General features: G+C 47.8%; 2 protein-coding genes across 4 annotated transcripts in view; one reads left to right on the top strand and one right to left on the bottom strand.

Moving 5' to 3' along the window:
* Nucleotides 1-10,056, bottom strand: part of SEPTIN2 (septin 2) — a 44,773-nt gene extending 34,717 nt beyond the window's left edge. For both annotated transcript variants that reach the window (XM_049888721.1, XM_049888722.1), the window contains exon 1: nt 9,984-10,056. The gene's annotated coding sequence lies outside the window, so the exon portion shown is untranslated. The remainder of the gene's footprint in view (nt 1-9,983) is intronic.
* Nucleotides 10,057-10,257: 201 nt separating this feature from the next.
* HDLBP (high density lipoprotein binding protein) overlaps nt 10,258-18,338 on the top strand; it is a 73,646-nt gene continuing 65,565 nt past the window's right edge. Inside the window, exon 1 of one of the 2 annotated variants that reach the window (XM_049888719.1) lies at nt 10,258-10,362. The gene's annotated coding sequence lies outside the window, so the exon portion shown is untranslated. Of the gene's footprint in view, nt 10,363-10,771; nt 10,872-18,338 lie in introns of those variants that run through there. The other variant, XM_049888720.1, reaches the window with a different exon arrangement.

The following is an 18,338-nucleotide window of genomic DNA, read 5'->3' as shown; positions in this document are numbered from 1 at the left end:
CCTCTGGTAGCTGAATTAAAAGAAAGGTCACAGTTGAGACTAAAAGTGAAACTTGGAAGATCAAATATAAGAAATCCTAAAGCACGAAGCAAAAACACAGGGCGAAGGAAATCATGGGCAGAAGGTAAGAGCCTTGGAGGAGAGCCCAGACACCTATTTGCTAACAACAAGGTTCCAGCTGAAGGAAAAGGGACAGAAGGAAAGAGTCATAACAGAAGAAAAGCTTCCTGAGCAGAGCAAGTCCAGGGTCTGTACATTAACTAGACTGCTGGGATTAGGCAACACAGGAGTGAATTCAGTTCCCTTTATAGAAAGCCCACCTGGAAAAATTATGTTAATAGTCCAGAACTAAGAATATTAAACTACCTCAGCCAATCTAAGAGTTGGGGACAGGAATGAGAATAAAGCAGCAAACTCTCTAAAGGGAGAGGTGAGGGAGTCAGATGGAATAAAGGTGGTCTTGGGTGTGGAAATAGCTGATATCTTGTTTTCAAACAATACAAAGATAAGTGTCTGATTATAAAAGAAGAGGAAAAATTACAGTGGAACTTAAAACTCAAGAAGAGAAAAAAATGGCAACTTGATCAAAACCAACAAGAACATGGAAACAGAACAAGAGAAAACAAATCAACAGTAATTATAAACCATGACAAAAGGCTCCACGAGGAAAGGCACGAAATTCAAAAATATTAGTCATCAATCTAAATGTGAAAGAACCAAATTCTCTCTACTTAAAAAACAGATTGTGGTGAAAACAAACAAACCCAGTTATATGCTGTGTGTGGAAGAAACACACTTAAAATGGCAACGAAGGCTGAAAACAAAGGGTCAGGCTCGGAGATATCAGATGAGAGCAGACATAGAGGACGGGACGTTGTTAACTGGGAATTAGGGTGAAAGGGCTAACAACAAAAGGGACATCAGGCGGTAATGATGAAGGAACAATTTATAAAGCACGTGTAAGACTCAAACACCTCAATAAACAAAAAAAATCACAGCAGATAATACATAAACCAAAGACTATGAAAAACACAAGGTGAACATCATCAAAGTACAATCCAAGTGTGAGACTAACACACTTCCCTCAGAACTGGAGAGACTCAGACAACACAACACGAGCAAGGCCAGAGAAGGACTCAGTGCTGCCGTTGCTGGGTGCCATCAAGTTGGTCCAGACTCATGGCGACCCCATCTACAACAGAAGGGAACGCTGCTCAGTCCTGCGCCATCCTCATAATCATTGCTGTTTGAGCCCACTGTTGCCGCCACTGGGTCAATCCATCTTGTCGAGGTTCTACCTCTTTCGCTGACTCCTGACTTTGCCGAGCATGATACCCTTTTCCAGGGAACGGTCCCTCCTGATAACGTGTCCAAAGTACGTGAGACAATGTCTTGCCATCCTCGCTTCTAAGGAGCATTTGGCTGTACTTCTTCCAAAGCAGATCTGTTCACTCTTCCTGGCAGTCCCTGGTGTATTTCAATATCCTTCGCCAACACTACAATTCAAGGCATCGGTTCTTCTTCGATCTTCCTTTTCCCGGTCCAGCTTTTGCACGCATATGAGATGACTGAAAATACCATGGCTTAGGTCAGGTGCACCTTAGTCCTTAAAGGGACATCTTTGCTTTTTAACACTTTACAGAGGTCTTTTACAGCAGATTTGCCCAATGCAACACATATACGTGTTGTCGTTAGCTACCATGTGATTTGATTTCCCCATTGTTCTCATGGATATTGACTGTGAAACCAAGTAAAATGAAATCCTTGGCAACTTCAACATTTTCTCCATTTACCATGATGTTGCTTATTGGTCCAGTTATGAGGATTTTTGTTTTATGTTTAGAAATAATAAAAACTGAAGGCTGTGGTCTTTGATCTTTAATAGTAAGTGCTTCAAGTCCTCTTCGCTTTCAGCAAGATCGTGTCATCTGCACATCTCAGATTGCTAATGAGTCTGCCTCCAATTCTGATGCCTCCTTGTTCTTCACAGAGTCCAGCTTCTCAGATTATTTGCTTAGCATACAGATTGAGTAAATATGGTGAAATACAATCCCAAAGCACACCTTTCCTGCTTTTAAAACATGCAGTATTCCCTTGTTCTGTTCAAAGGACTCCCACTTGGTCTATGTACAGGTTCCTCATGAGCACAATTAAAAACCAAACCCAGGGCCACTGAGTCGATTCTGGCTCATGGCGATCCTATGGAACAAGAGTAGAACTGCCCCACAGAGTTTCCAAGGAGCGCCTGGCGGATTCGAATTGCCAGCCCTTTGGTTAGCAGCAGTAGCACTTAACCACTACGGCACCAGGGTTTCCAAGCACAATTAAGTGTTCTGGAATTCCCATGCTTCGCGATGCTCTCCATAATTTGTTATGATCCACACAATTAAAAGCTTTCACATGATCAATAAAACACAGGCAAACACCTTTCTGGTGTTCTTTGCCTTCAGCCAGTATCCATCTGACATCAGCAATGATATCCCTCATTCCACATCCTCTTCTGAATCTGCCTTTAACTTCTGGCAGTTCCCTATCAATACACTGTTGCAAACCTTTTTGAATTTTCTTCGGCAAAATTTTACTTGTGTGTAATATTAATGATATTGTTTGATAATTTTCACATTCTGTTGGGTCACTTTTCTTTGGAATGGGCACAAATATGGATCTCTTCCAGTCAGTTGGCCAGGTTCCTGTCTTCCACATTTCTTGACATAGACAAGTGAGCATTTCCAGTGCTGCATCTCTCTGTTTCAGCATCTCACTTGGGATTCCGTCAATTCCCGAAGCCTTGTTTTTTGCCAATGCTTTCAGCGCAGCTCGGACTTCTTCCTTAAATACCATCGATTCTTGATCATATCCTACCTCTTGAAATGGCCAAATGTCGAGCAATTCTTTTTGGTACAGTGACTCTGTGTATTCCTTCCGTTTCTTTTGATGTTTCCTGCATCTTTAATACTTAGCCCACAAAAAAAAAAAGAATCCTTCAATATTGCCAAGGGAGGCTTGCGTTTTTTCTTTAGTTCTCTCAGCTTGGGAAATGCCAAATGTGTTCTTCCCTTTTGGTTTTCTAACTCTAGGTATTTGCACGTTTCATTGTAATACTCTGTCTCCTCATACGCCCTTTGAAATCCACTGTTCGGTTGTTCTACTTCATCATTCCTTCCATTTGCTTTAGCTACTCTATGTCCAAGAGCAAGTTTCAGAGTTTCATCTGACATGTATTTTGGTCTTTTCTTTCTTTCTTTCTCATCTTTTTAATGACGTTTTGCTTTCTTCACGTCTGATGTTCTGCTTTCTTCACGTCTGATGTTCTTGGTGTCATCTCACAACCTGTCTGGTCTTCAGTTATTACTGTTCAATGCGTCGAACCTATTCTTGAGACGGTCTCCAAAACCAAGCAGGACATACTCAAGGTCACTCATGCGGACTCGTTCTAACTTTCTTCAGCTTCCACATGAACTTGCATAGGAACAGCTGACGGCCTATTCGCAGTCGGTCCCTGGCTTTGTCCTGATTGACGATACTGAGCTTCTCTATCCTCTTTCCACAGATACAGCTGATTTGATTCCTGAGTATCCTATCGGGCGAGGTCCACAGGTACAGTCACTGTTTCTGTTGTTGAAAAAAGGTATTTCCAATGAAGAGGTCGTTGGTCTTGCAAAATTCTATCACGCCATCTCCGGCGTCGTTTCTATCACCAAGGCCTTGTTGCCCAACTACTGATCCTTGTTCGTTGTTTCCACCTTTACTATAATCGATAAATTCAACAGATATAGAAAACCTCAAAACAATAGACTAAAGGAAATAAATTTCTTAAAAGCTGAAAAAATTATTATGTACCTGCCATGTGATAGTTGACTTTATGCCTCCACTTGGCTGGACTGGGGTGCCCAGCTGTTTGGTCAAACACAAGCCTAAATACTGCTGTGAAAGTATTTTGTAGATATGATTAACATTACAATCAGCTGACTTTAAGGAGATTGCCTGGATAATGTGGGTGGATCTCAATCAGTTGAAGGTCTTAAGAGCAAAAACTGATGTTTCCCAGGAAGAAGGAATTCAGTCTCAAGGCTATGACACAGAAAACCTGCCCAAGTTTTCGGCCTGCCCGCTTGCCCTACAGGTTTCAGGCTTGCCAGCCCCCACAACTGAGTTTCCCAATTCCTTAAAATCAATATATCCACTCATCCATCTATCTACCCATCCCTACTAGTTCTCTTTCTCTGGAGAACTCTGACTCATATACACCATAAAAGAAAATCTAAACAAATTTTAAAACAGACTTGTACAGTTGAAATTCCCAGATCACAAACTGCCAAAATTGGGGGGGGGGAGGGACCTGATAGAACATAACCCTCAATGTTTCGAACATTCCTGGATAGCCCTGGGAGCAAAAGCAAACTACGAGCTATCTAGAGAGCAAAGGAAAGACAAAAGCCAAATCTATGGGACATGGCAAAAGCTCCATAGACTCTTAAGAATTTGGGTTTTACACAGTGTTCATTATTAAAAAACACTGAAAATATAAAACTTGGTCCTTAAGATGTCAGGAAATGAACAAATTAATTCAAAAGAAAACAGGAAGAAGGAATTAATAAAGAGAAAAACCAGACAGAAAGGTAAATAAATCCAAAGCTGGTTCTCTGGAGCAAATTTCCACAAGCTTCAAAGAAACTGTACATAGACCAAGAGGCAGTCGTTCAAAGGGAACAAGGGGATACTGTGTGGTTTAAAGTCAGGAAAGGTACGTGTCAGGGTTGTATCCTTTCACCATACCTATTCAATCTGTATGCTGAGCAAATAATCCAAGAAGCTGAACTATATGAGGAAGAATGGGGCACCAGGATTGGTGGAAGACTCATAAACAACCCATGTTATACAGACGACACAACTCTGCTTACTGAAAGTGAAGAGGACTTGAAGCACTTACTAATGAAGATCAAAGACCACAGCCTTCAGTGTGGATTACACCTCAACATAACGAAGACAAAAATCCTCACAACTGGACCAATGAGCAACACCATGATAAATGGAAAACAGACTGAAGTTGTCAAGGATTTCATTTTACCTGGATGCATGGAAGCAGCAATCAAGAAACCAGACAATGCACTGCTTTGGGCAAATCAGCCGCAAAAGACTTCTTTAAAGTGTTAAAAAACAAAGATGTCACTTTGAGGACTAAGGTGCACCTGATCCAGGCCATGATGTTTTTAATCACCTGGCATGCACGCAAAAGCTGGACAACGAATAAGGAAAGCTGAAGAACTGACGTCTTTGAATTATGGTGCTGGTGAAGAATATTGAACATACCACCGACTGCCAAAAGAATGAACACATCTCTCATGGAAGAAGTACAACCAGAATCCTTCCTAGAAGCAAGGATGGCGATACTACATCTCGGCATACTTTGGACATGTTATCAGGAAGAATCAGTCCCTGGATAAGGACATCGTGCTTGGTAAAGTAGTAAGTCAGTGAAAAAGAGGAAGACCCTCGATGAGATGGATTAACACAGTGGCTGCAACAATGGATGAAGCATCACGATTATGAGGATGGCGCAAGACCTGGCAGCGTTTCGTTGGATCGTACACAGAGTCGCTACACAGAGTCGCTACGGGTCAGAACTGACTCTATGGCACCTGACAACAATAATTAACAAAAAAAGAGCAAATGCAGAAAAGAAGGTGTAATCACAGACACCGGAGATACTGTGTGTAGCAAGGTGAACACAGATTTGAAAATCTGGCAGAACTGAAGCAAGAACTGGAAAACTAGCCTCTCACTGAACGGCTGATTGGTGAGCACCAGCAAAAAGAAGCCCCGCCTGGCCAGAGTCGGAGCTTAATTCCACCTAAGTCTAGACAGGTACTTCTGTCGTCAGCTGACATTCGAAGCAGTTGCAAAAAAGGAAAAGCACTCCGACTTATTTCATGAAGACAGCATAGCTTTCATAACAAACCCGAGAAGAGACACACCAAAAAAAAACCACACAGACACAAACTATAGATCAATCTCACTCATGAATATAAATTAAAATACTTGCTAATAATTAAGATTCCAGAAATGTACCAAAAGCCTCTATCCATATAAGCCATTACAAAACAGATTAAAAGAGAAAATGTACCATAAATAGATGCTGATGTGGCGAATGATAAAATCCACCACCAAGCCTAACAAAAACACTAATTATATTTGCAGAAGACAATTGCTTAAATATAACTCAGGTTATTTTTGAAAACCAAGGGCAAATGTTATTCTCCAAACAATGGAGTGCTAAACTATTTAAATTACAATCGCTAATTAGGCAGGAATGCCCACTACCACAATTATCTTAAAACACCAGGAAAAAGTTCAAACACATCCAAAAGTAGAGTATGAAAACCCCCAGCTACCACTGATCGTCCAGGTTCACCCACTATCAGGTCCAGGCTAATACTGCTTCCTCTACCCCTCACCCTCCTACCCCGGGTTATTCTGTAGCAGATACCGTGACCTCCCATCTGTAATACTCCAGTATGTCTACAAACAGGACTCTTAGAAACGACGCGCCATTATCACGCCTAAAAAAATCAACAATTTTTTAGTATAATCACATATCCAAATATTGTTCGTATTTCTCTAATATAATCACATATCCAAGTACTGTTCGTATTTCTCTAATTGTCTCAGGATTTTTTTTGTTTGTTCATTTGAATCAGGATCCAAACAGGATGTAGACGGACATTGCAATTTCATCATGAATATTTAATACTACTGTTGAATTTAGTGAAGATAGTGAAAAGAAAAAGCTGGCTGATACGATTGGATACAGAGAAAACTCAACTATTTCGGTAAAAAAAGAACTACAATACAAAAGATTTGGCCAGGTGACTGGATACAAGACAGAAATAAATCAATAGTCCCTTTCTGTGAGAGCAATCACCCCACCCCCACTCAACTCTGAGTCATAGGGACCCTACAGGACAGAACTGCCCCACAGGGTTTCAAAGCAGTGGCTGGTGGATTCCGAATGTTGACCTTTTGGTTAGCGGCTGTGGCTCGCTGTGGCTGTTAACCACTGTGCCACCAGTGCTCTGTGATGGCAATATATGCCAAGACATTAAACGAGAAAAAAATGTAATTGACAGCAGAGCAAAAAACAAAACTCCTAGGAACACATTTAGAAAGAAACCAGGTGGTACATGAACAATAATTTTATTTCCCCCAAATTATTAGATCCAATTTCAATTAGAATCCCTGGTGCTGTGGCATTTTTTTTTTTTTTCTTTTTTAAAGAATTGAATAAAATGACCTTCCCCTTCACATCAAGGACAGAAGAGCGGGCTCCTACCTTACCACCTATCACACGTACCTGATCTTATGCTCTCATGGTGCTCACACAGAAATGTCATCTCTCTCTTAGCTCACTGAGTCCTGGGCCCTGGCCACTGGCCGCTGCAGTAACCCTGTGGGGATGCTGACCAATGACCCCAGGACCACTGCACCTTGTGCCCACCGCAACCGTTTAGTGGGGCCGAGGTGCTTCACGGGAGCGAAGATGACTGTCACTCCTGCCTACTCGTTTCCTGCCACTCAAAACGGATCTCAGTGCACAAGTATGGGAAAACAGAATTCTATCATTAGAATAGGCATAAAGCTTATAAGACATTGCAATGTTGCCTAAATTTTATTAAGTTTCTCTCGCCACCGCCTATTTCTTCTATATTTGGTTTTATCCTAAAGCATAATTTGGACCTACTATGATTTGCTGGGGCCTTGTGGCACAGTGGTAAAGAGCCACAGCTGCTAACCAAAAGGCTAGCAGTTCAAATGCACCAGCAGTTCCTTGGAAACCCTACGGGTCAGTTCTACTCAGCTCTATAGGGTCGCTATGAGTCAAGATTGACTCAACAGCACCTAACAATATGATTTGCTACCAATTTGTACTAACCGACCAATGTGAAATACAAGTTGGGACAGAAATGCCGAACCTCTGAAATGTGCCTGGTTTTCAGTGAGAAGTCCCTGATCTAGCAACACATACCTCCAGCACTGTGATTAATTTAAACCTTGGGTGCAGACCACCTGGATCTCCCAAATCCCAAAAATGTGGTCAAAAGGAAAATTTCGTTCTGTCAGGCTGTGCTCATTCCAGATGCCAGACACTGTTAAAAGTTCTTTAACCTTGGCCCATTGCTTCTGCCTTCCACAGAACAACACATTCATCCCACTACACACCTAAGAAACAACCTTCCCAAAACAAAAGAGCTGGGGAGATAAACGCCTAATAAAACTGTTTTAGGCAATACAAACTTATTTTACTGGCAGCATTTATATGAGTGAGATACCCATAAAAGGAACTACCACTCATTGACTTACTGAAGTTATTCTTATATTCACGGCACACACATTATCTCCAATGGCCAAAATAACCCATGAAGATCTGTAAGACTTCCTTGTCCAGAGCGCCTAGAGCTAGATGAGAGCCCTGGCAGTGCAGTGCTTAACAGTCCAGCAGTCAATCAAAAGGTCTGCGTTTGAATCCACCAGCAGCTCCTTGGAAATCCTATGAGGCAGTCCTATAGGGTCGCTATAAGTCACAAAAGACTGGACCTCAAAGGATTTGGGTGTTGGTTTTAGAACTAGATGTGCTTTGGAATTCAGAACCTTTGGACTTTTGAAAGGTATGCAAAGTGTTCTGTATACCATATAAAAACCTCCACGGAGTCTAGGAATCCAAAGGCCAAAGAAGTCCCCATTGTGAGACTGTGGGGCAATGCAACTGAAAACAAACATTAAAAACATCATCATCCGTTTGAAATACAATACTTCCATCACTCAAAAAACACGGAGAACCTAATGTGTGCTGGTCACTCCGGGAGGCAACGGGCAGTGGTGACAAGACAATCGCACCCCGTGTCCCTCACAGGGCTGAAGACCCAGGGACAACTACGACAAGAACCCTAAGGGCCGACACAGGGGCCCGAGGCTGCCCAGGCTGGAGGCAATGGCCGAGGCCCCACAGTAGAGCCGAGGCGGTGGGCAGGGGACGGTGCTCCGGGCCGGGGGAGAGAAAGGACACACGAAGCGACCCGACAGAAGACGTGGTCGCGTCTCGCGTCCGTGGGGAGGACGCCCAGGGCGGGCTGGGGGTCTGACAACATCCGGGCGGGAACGGACAAAGGGCCCCGCGACCGCATCGGAGCGCGCACGGCGGCCCGGGGGTCGGCCGCCTCCACCCGGCCCGCGGCTCCGGCCCCAGCACCCCGGAACCACGGCTGCCGTGAGAGCTCCCCCTCCCCGGGCCTGCTAACGCGGCTCCGAGCGCTCCCTGAGAAAACGGCCAGCGGGGGGTACCACGGTGGGCGCCCCGAGCCCGCTGCCCGCCCCCTCACCGGGCCCCAGGCCTTCCTCCTCCGCCAGCACAGCGGCCCCGCCCCGACCACGCCGCGCCGCGCCGCCCGGGGATTTGGGGAGCCGCCCCCCCGAGCGCCCCCCGGTGGGCCTGCCCTCGGTACGGCCGGAAGCGGGGTGCGCTGGGCGCCGGGTGGACGCAGGGGGGGCGCCGGGTGGGCGCAGGCCGTGGAGGTCCGGGGGCCGGGTGGACACAGACGGGGCGCCGGCCGAGGGGGTCCGGGGAGACGGGTGGGCGCAGGCCGTGGAGGTCCGGGAGCCGGGTGGACACAGACGGGGCGCCGGCCGTGGGGGTTCCGGGGGGGCGGGTGGGCGCAGGCGGGGCGCCGGGTGGGCGCCGGCCGTGGGGGTTCTGGGGGGGCGGGTGGACGCAGGGGGGGCGCCGGCCGCGGGGGTCCTGGGGGGCGGCCGGGATCCGGAGGCCCGGGCGGGGGAGGGGCGCGCTGCCCGACCGCCCCTCCCCCACCGCGCGCCCGCAGACCGAGGCCGGCCGCCGCCGCAGGGCCCGGGGCGAGCTGGGCCCCTCTCCGCACGCTCGGGGGCGGAGGCCGCTCGTCCCCCGGGCCGAGGGACCCCGAGCAAACACTCACCGGCCGACGGGAAGAAGACCAGGCGCCGAGTGACCGAGGCCCGGATCCGCCCAGCGCCCGCTGCTCCCGCCCCGCCCCGCCCCGCGTGCGTCATCACGTCGCCCCGCCCCCGCCAACGCTTTCCTCTCGCGGCGCGGCCTGTCTTCCCCCTCCCCCATTCCACGGCGCCCGAGTGCGCAGGCGCGGATCCGACCGTGCTTGTCGCCTCTGCGCAGGCGCCGTGCCCCTCCCACGGCGGTTGGGCATTATAGAGGCTGGGGGTGGGGGGGGGAGGTCAAGCGTAGCCTGTTCTCCTTTACCAAGATGGCGGCTTGTCCCTGTTTCGCCACAGTTTCTACCTTATGAGCTTGGTTCCCTTACGCAAATAAGAGTGGAACAGGTAATGTGATTCTTTGCCTTGTAGTACCTAGAACGGGAGGAAGGGCATTTCTTCAGAAGGAGCTAAACGGTCACTGAGGAGAAGGGAGTTGGGCGGGGGAGGGCAAGTGGCGGTGAGTGTGGAGCGATTCCGGGGAGGGGAATCTTTCGCCCTGGCGCTCTCCTCCAGAAAGATGGCGGCAGCACCGAGCTGCGGGCGCCGGAGCGGAGCCGGGAAGGGGAAGGAGAGCCGCCGAGCGCGGCTTGTCTACCTCGGACGTCCTTCGTCTCGATGGTACGGGCGCCTCGCCTTGATTGGTGCCCGCGGGTCACGTGGGGCTCGCGGTGCCGCCCCGACCATAGAGTCGGGCCCCTGTTCTGGGGGACGTGGGCTTCCGGTGCCGGCCTTCCGGTGCCGGCCTTCCGCCCGGGTCTGGGGCCTTCCGCCCGAGGGGGTGGGGAGCGGACGCCGCCGGGGCGCGCCCGCCCGTGCGCGCCGGCCCTGGGCTTCCTCCTCGCCTGGGGCCCGAGGTGAGACCCGAGGAGCGCCCGTCAAGGCCGCTCCCGGCGACCCGGGTCGGCGACGGGCCGGCCAGGCGCCCAGCTGAGGCCCGAGCAGGGCGGGAGCGGAGCCGGCTCCGGCCGACGCTCCCTTGGGGCGGCGTCTTGCTCGTCGGCGCGACTCGTCGGGCCGTCCCGGCTCGGCTCACGGACGACGCGCCCAGGAAGCCTGCCTGGGTCGCCCGAGCCTGGCAGCAGCCTCGCGGCGAGGCAGCGGGGGGCTGAGCCCGTCCTCGCGCCGGGAGGGTGGGGGAGCGCCCCTGCGCCCGGCTTGTCTGGGAGCTGCCTGCGCCCTCAGCCCCCGATCAGAAGACGACGGGGTCGGCCCTGACGTGCTGCTGGGATATCGGGGAGCTCGGGTCCGCTTCTAGTGTAACAGCGCGTGCGGTCGAGTCGAGCGACACCTTCGGGGAAACACAGCTGAGCCGTAGCTTGTGGCGGCGGGACTGGTCTTTCCGTGGAGGGTTTTGTTGTGTGTCCTCGGGTTCAGAGCTGCCCTGAGCCTTCAGGTGATGAGTTTACATTTCTCTGGTGTCTGCTTATGGAGGGTAGTCCCCCACTTGGCAGATGACGTCCTAAAGCCCCTGTTAAGACGGGGCAAGTCACAATTAGGACTTCGTCTGAGGTGGTTTGCAGCGAAATGCCCTGTAATAGGCTTAGTGTTAATTCACAGAAGCAGACCTGGGGTACTGGAAGCACTGGGTGAAACCTGGTGCTCGTGTTTGCATTTTGAACATTTTAAGTACCACTAGGCTAAAACTCACTAAGTACATTTACAACTAAAATGCTTGGGAAAAGTGTTTTAAAGTTGAGAAGATATTTGATTAAGAATGGCTTCTATTACCTGTACTTCCAACTCTGTGGGTCTGAAACATCAACCATCATCCGTCATGACAGCTTTAGGCTGTGGAGAAAACAGTGACAGCGTTTGAAAGCCACTTGAGTAGTTTACACTGAGTATTAAACGTCTTGGGTGCCAAGCGCTGTCTTAGGGACTTACCTCACCTTACCACAAATCAGGTTTATTTGGGTGAAGCATACAGCGGGTGTAAGGAGAGCACCTCTTAGATTGAGCTACGGTCCTGGGCATCTCCGTGCTCAGGCCGCTTCCTCTCCTGTTACTGTCTCCAGTGGGCGGAAGCTGACTCTCACTGGCCTCCCCTCCATCCCACGTCCATTTGGTTTGTTATTTTGAACTTTGGTTGTCTGAGTTCAGTCTTACAGTCTCACTTCTTCAGCACTTCAATTCAGAAAACACTTACTGAAAACTGTTGTGTGCCAGGCACTGTTTTAAGTTCCTGAGGATATAAAAGTGGAAAGAATATAGATTTCTTACCTTTTTCTCAAGGAGCTTGTGGTCTGCTATGGAAGAATCACTTGAAATACATTACAATGTGTAAGTGCAATAATTGAAATATTTGCAAGGTTAAGGGAAGAGAAGAAAGGGATTTCCTGTGGGTAAATCTTCACAAAGAATGTGGTTCTTGAACTGAGTTTTAAGGGATGAGTAAGTTTTTCCATGTGGCCTCAGAAGGACCGGGTGTTGTAGAGGGAAGACCAGCTTATTATGCAAAGGGGAGGCATGACATTTATGGTTGGTGGCAGTTACGGGTGACAGGTTGAGAATCTGGCGTACTGCCTACGTCACCGGTGGTAGAGGGTTGCCTTGAGTCAGTCCTGCCTAAGACATTTTGACAGACAGGATTTTCAGATGATTGCACTGTGTCTACAGGGGTGACTTCTGACGTTAATGAGTCAGATTTTCCACCAGTTCTTCGCAATTATAACTTTGTTATTTACCAAAAGGGCTTGAGCAGAGAATGTACTTTTTGGAGTTGGTAGTGGCTCTTCTGTTTGACATGGGCTGTTCGGCATGCATCCATCCCATAAGGTGAGTGATTGAAGGGAGGCTTTTCCTTCCCCTGTGAAGCAATAACCAAGCTCCCAGAAGCGTGGCACGCAGCTCAGTTCTCAAAAAGTCCAAGGTGCGTGTTGTGAAGAAGGTTCTGACCAAGTAGAAAAGCAGCCACAGAACCCTAGCCAGTAAGTGTGTCAGAACACCTTTCCCTGGAAGTATAAACCTACCATGACATGTAACATTTAGAAAACAAAAATGGAATGAGAAGACACATCACATGTATAACATTTAAAAGACTGATTACTCAAATTATGTGGGATTAAAACAGAGGGTTTTTTTGTATTTCTGACATCAGACATTTTAGAAGTGGTACCCCAGCAGGCTGCTGCTTTACCAGGCACGCTGAAGTTCCGTGACACCATTTGGGACAAGCAAGACACTTGTCCTTATTCTGAGGCGTGCTGGGTGTTGTGCTTGGCAGCTGGTGGATGCTGCCGTTCGTTAAGTGACAGCATGTTGGCTGTGCATACAGCCGCTTACTGCTGCTTGTTGGCATGTATATGAATTTTACAATTAGAATTGTATTTCAAATAAAAGGTCAGATAATTCTAGGAAGGCTTGTAAAGAAAAGGTAGCGACCACCTTCCTTCTGTCCTGCTTTTCTCCTCTGCAGAGGCAGCCACTTTCGACTCTTAGCCAATTCTTTGGTCTTCACCTCCAACTCTTAAATGGCGTATGTGCTTGACGTGCTGTATTTATTGCTCCCCTGTCTTATACGTTGTGTATTCCATTTATACGGAAAGTAGGGGTGAAGTTTCTACTTTTTTTTTTCACCTTTTTGCCCTCACTGTGCACAGAGATGCAGACACTCGCACACGTTCTTCCAGAAGCTTTCCAAAGTAGGCCATTTGGTTAGTTCAGCATCCCATGTTTATGAGGACACAGTGTGACAGGATGACTTTTCCTTTCCCAGATAACTTTGTTTTCCCTGGAGTTAGTAAGAGTCTTGTTTGTGTTTTGGTGGTTTGTCGTTTGCTTCATTTTCTGTGTTTTTGTCTGAAATTCAACCTCAAATTCTGCATGAATTGTCAAAACCTTTCAAGAAATTCATTTATTCTTATCTGATAAAACTCAGCACTTTATTAGCTTCATTGTGAATAAATCTTTTCCAAAGCCCCTGGCTGCTCCAGCCTTGGCTGTGCCTGGGTTCTTCCTTTCCCACCTGCCTGCAGACCACAGCATCCCACTTAGTGGGAGCCTCTGTTTTCTGGAACCCATGTCATCATCTTTGATGGTTTTACTTTCTCATTTTAATGGAGTACATTCTCCAGTAGTAGCCTAGAAAAGGTGTGTGGGAAGTGAAGTTTAGAGATCCTGTGAAAAGTCTTTATTCCACCCTTGCATCTGAGTGCAAGTTTGGCTGTACGGAGCATTCTAGGTTGGACATCATTTTGCTACCTTGTCTTCTAGCTTTCAAAGTTGTCGAAATCTTAAGTGATTCTGATTCCTGAGCCTTTGTGTGTGGCTGTATTTTCTTCTCAAAGCTCCAAGAATTTTCTCTGCGAAATTCAGAACACCAGGAACAATGATCCCCCTTGGAGACCGTTTCCATCTGTTGTCCTGCCCACTGTGTGAGCCCCTTTGCTTCCACGCAGAAATTTTCTTTGATTTCTTCCCAGTTGCTTCCTCCTTTTTCTGGAATTCAACTATTGGACTTCCAGACTGTTACTCTAATTTCATTAGGTTCCCCATTTTCTTTCTGGGAGATAGCCTCGGCTTTATTTTATGGCCTTCTGTTGAGTTTTTCTCACTCTCTTTTTAAGACCATTCCTTTGTTCTTTTGTGTTCCTACTTTATAGCCTTCTGTTTTTGTGTTAGGGAGCCTTGGTGGTGCAGTGGTTAAAGCAATTAGCTGCTAACTAAAAGGTCAGCAGTTGGAAACCACCAGCTGCTCTGCAGGAGAAAGATGTGGCAGCCTGCTTCACAGAGATTTACAGCCCTGGAAAACCAATGGGGTCACTATGAGTCGGAATCGACTCCATGGCAGTGGGTTTTGGAGTTGGGTTTTTGTTTTTTGGTTGCAGTATCTCCTCTAATCTCCCTGAGACTATTAATGAGTTTTTCTTCTAAGTTTTCTTCCCCTGAAGTCACTGTTTCAGAGTGCTTCTTGTTCTGTTTTGGTTTTGGCTTTCACGTCGGAGCCGTTCTTGGGTTCCTGGTGCTGCTGATGTGTCTGCTCCTGTGTCAGGGTCCGAGCCTGTGCCAGGGTCCCACCAACTGGGCCCTATCCTTACATCACCCCATTTCTGTTCCGGTCTTTTCAGACTCTGGGAAAATTTCTCCCACCTGCTTGCTTGCCTATGATCAGGGGCCAAGCGTGGGGCGAGGCCTGGGGGTCTCAGTAACCATGAAGGAGGAATGATCCCCCACCCTCAGTTGTAGCTGGCATCCACAGCCCAAAGAGTCTCCTGGTTTTTCTCCCGGAGGAGAAATGCACAGCTTTTGGGCAGGGGCGGGCCACCTGGCATTGCAGAGTTGTAGAGTAATTCTAGGTATCTTTCTGCCTTTTAAACTTCTCACTCCACCATTTTATAGGAGCTTCAGGAGGGAGCGACAGGGAATGTGTTGATGTGACAGCAAGTTTATTAAGCACCTGCCTCTGCCAGGCACTGTTGTGGGGGGAGAGACCCAGTGGGAACTAAAAAACTGCGCTCCTGCTTTTATGGAGGTCACAGCTTAGTGAGGCAAACAGGCAGCGTGCTTACCACAAGTGTCAGGGGGGCTCAGAGGTAAGGAGGACAATAAGGTTGGGTGCAGGGGACAGGGCGTGGGGCAACAGTGGTGGTTTTACATAGGGCACTCAGGGAGGCCTTGCCAATGGGGAGAGAGGCGACCCCAACCTGAGGAAGCGAGGGGGCAAGCCGTGGTGACCACTTGGGCAAGAGTGCTCTTGGCGGAGAGAACAGCAAGTGTGAACGTGTGTGGCTGTTAGAGGAAGGTGCCAGGACACCAGTGTGGAGGGAGTGGTGGGCAAGGAGGAGGTCAGAAGGGCCGGGTGCTCGCGGCATTTGGCATCTGAAGCTCTTCACAGGCGCCTGGAGGTTGGCGCAGAGCTGCAGAGCAACGGTGGTAGCCTTGGTGAGAGGCTGTTGTATGCCGGAGCCTGGCCACAGCACTCCCCATCTTTCCCATCACTGTAGGAGAGGGATGTTGTTCCAGCTGTACCAGGGAGACACCAAGGCAGACTCCAGGCCTCAGCCCCTCTGCTCCCCGGCCTGGTGCCTGTCAGCTCAGAGACGAGGGAGGGTCTGCCACCATCTCACCCAGAAGCCCTTGCTACTTTTAATCTTCATTCTCCAAAAAATTTAGTATAAGCGTTAGGACTTTTTTTCCTGTGACCGAGATTAGCTTTTTGGGGAGACCCTACCTTAAGGCAGGGCAGTTAACATTTGTGAAGAGAGTGGGACTTCGGAGGCTTAGACTTCAGATCCTCTACCTGCTCTGCCTAATGTGTGCTGTTGGGGTTGTTAGTTGCTGTCCAGTCAATTCTGACTCTTGGCGACCCCATGTGTGCCCCGGAGGGTGTTCAAGTCTGTGGCCTTTCAGAGGCAGATCACCAGGCCTGTCTCCTGAGGTGCCTCTGGGTGGGTTCAAACTGCCAACCTTTTGGCTAATAGTCTGGCACGTAACCATTTAACCATCTGCACTCTCCAGGGACTCTGATGTGTGAATAGTGGAGGTGAAAGATGTCTTCTCCCTGCCCCCCTATAAAGAGCATAATGAGCCAATTTATTGTAGAATGCAGTTAAAAAATATTTCGACAATAGTCTCTCCAGTTTAAAAGCACTTAAGCAGAAACACTTGAACAGCAGTGAAAAGGCCTGTGCCTCACCTGTCCCCCCATCAAGCACTGTGAACAGGGTTTGGAGAACTTTTCAATCAGTTTCTTGATATGAACAACCGAAGACTTTAATGCATGTATTTGCTTCTTAAAGGAAACCAGAAGGCCATTCTTTCCTTTTTGATAATAATTTCTCATCAGTTTTGCCTGAGGACCCTTTAAACCCAGTAAAAGCAATATTATTTTTAGCTTATAACTTGTGTTTAGCTTATAGTTCCTTCTGTCTATTCCTACTACCTTGTCGCTGAACTGTGGATTTTGTTTTGTCTTAAAAATGGGTGATGAAGCATCGCAGTAGAGAAGCGGGAGGAGATTATCATTACGTAGGTCGCCACGGCCCAGAAATCCAGGCGACCGGTGAACATGAACAGGGTGCTGGTCTCACTCATGACCAGAGCAATGCGGTACATGTTGCATTTGCCCTCGCAGAGTGGGAAAACCCAAACAGGACCATTGTCATTGTCGTCTGAGTGAGCACAGGTATTCTTGGATGTGGGAATGTAAATAGCTAGCTCGTTGCAGGAGTCCTTTTAACTTGGCAGCACCGGTCAACACAGCCTGTCACCGTACAGTTCTGTGTCCAGGAGTTTATCCTGTGGAGGTATAGGCCCCAGTGGGCAGGGGGTATTCTTTTCAGGATCCTCTGTGACAGCGAAAAAATAACCTGAAGGCCCACCTTTAGGGGCTTTAGTAAAGTATGTTTATCCTATTCAAATGAGGTAAAATTGTGTGCAGATTTGGAAATATGATTGTGATATATTTCTAAGTGAAAATAGACATAGCAAGTGGGGAAATGATACATACAATGTGGTGTTTTTCATTTACACCATACTTTAATATACGCACAGGAAAAAAATCACAGAAATAAAACAGTAATTTTGGAGCTATACCGCTTGGAGAGGAATCTTGGAGAATTGCCAATTTTTATATTGTTTGTGATAGTTGTATTTTATAATGTTTTTATGCTAAAAATTCCATTCCTTGTTAGACCACCGTATAGCAAACTTGCCTGTAAGAGACAGTACCGGGATAAACATAGCCCCACAGCAGCCCCGTGCACCCTTAGGGCAGGGGGTAGCAGGAAGTGGCGGATGCAGTAGCCAAACCAAGGAGCAAGTGGCAGTGGACAGTCATTACGCACCTTCCCCGGTGTGAATTCTTCTCACAGAAGTGGTTCTGGAAACATTCCAGGTTTGCCTTTGGTTTTTACGTCTTGGTGTTCGCGGACATTCTGGAGGCTGGCCTTGGCAAGATGCACAGCTGTCATAGGTATAGACCGCGAGGCGTTGGCACTTCCTTCAGACTGGACAAGAGGGCTGGGGTGCTTATACACGTCAGGAAGGTAACCGATGTCCCCAGTGGGGAGTTGGGAGAGCGGAATTCAGCGTGGGACCTGTCATCAATCAGCCTGTGGCTTTGGATGTTTCCTGACCTTTTGGGACTTTAACGCCTTCCTTTAAACATTAGGAAACTTATTGAGCTTTTTTATTTTCCAGTTCTGATAGCTTAGAACTCTCAGTCAACTCAGCTTATCAAAAACAGAGTTTTCAGGTTTGGAGCCACAGTCACAGAGCGTCCAGTTTTGTGGTCTGTTGTCAAGGATGCTTGTGATAGGAAAAGCTTCACCTGTTGGAGCTTTTTTCATTGCTTCCTCCACATCAGGCATCATGCCCTTTAC

This window comes from Elephas maximus, chromosome 6 (assembly GCF_024166365.1).
Source record: "Elephas maximus indicus isolate mEleMax1 chromosome 6, mEleMax1 primary haplotype, whole genome shotgun sequence".
Classification (NCBI taxonomy): domain Eukaryota; kingdom Metazoa; phylum Chordata; class Mammalia; order Proboscidea; family Elephantidae; genus Elephas; species Elephas maximus.
This window is presented reverse-complemented; position numbering and strand designations above follow the sequence as displayed.